The following is a 457-nucleotide window of genomic DNA, read 5'->3' as shown; positions in this document are numbered from 1 at the left end:
GCAACTGGAAATTGACGGCAAATCGGTGGATTTGAAAATAGATACTGGGGCAGACATCACCGTCATGTCAGCAAGAACGTATGGTGGCTTGCATAACAGACCAGTATTGACGCCGACAAACACCATACTGTCCAGTCCAGGAGGAACACTAACATGTAAGGGACAGTTTGTGATGCAGACGAGCCATAAAGGGAAAATGTACAGCTTTCCAGTAGTCATACTTACGAGCCCACAGGTTAATAATCTGTTAGGTCGACAGGTGGCATCACAAATGGGCTTAGTGAAGCAAGTCAACAAAATAGATGGAACATTGTTTGGAGATATTGGTTTGTTAAAGTGCGACCCGGTAAAAATACAGCTGAAGGAAAATGCTGTTCCATACAGTATTAACACTGCCCGCAGAGTGCCATTTTCGATACTGTCCAAGGTCATGCAGAAGCTAGAATATATGGTGAGC

This window comes from Priapulus caudatus, unplaced genomic scaffold (genome assembly GCF_000485595.1).
Source record: "Priapulus caudatus unplaced genomic scaffold, Priapulus_caudatus-5.0.1 Scaffold432, whole genome shotgun sequence".
Taxonomy (NCBI): Eukaryota; Metazoa; Priapulida; class Priapulimorpha; order Priapulimorphida; family Priapulidae; genus Priapulus; species Priapulus caudatus.
This window is presented reverse-complemented; position numbering follows the sequence as displayed.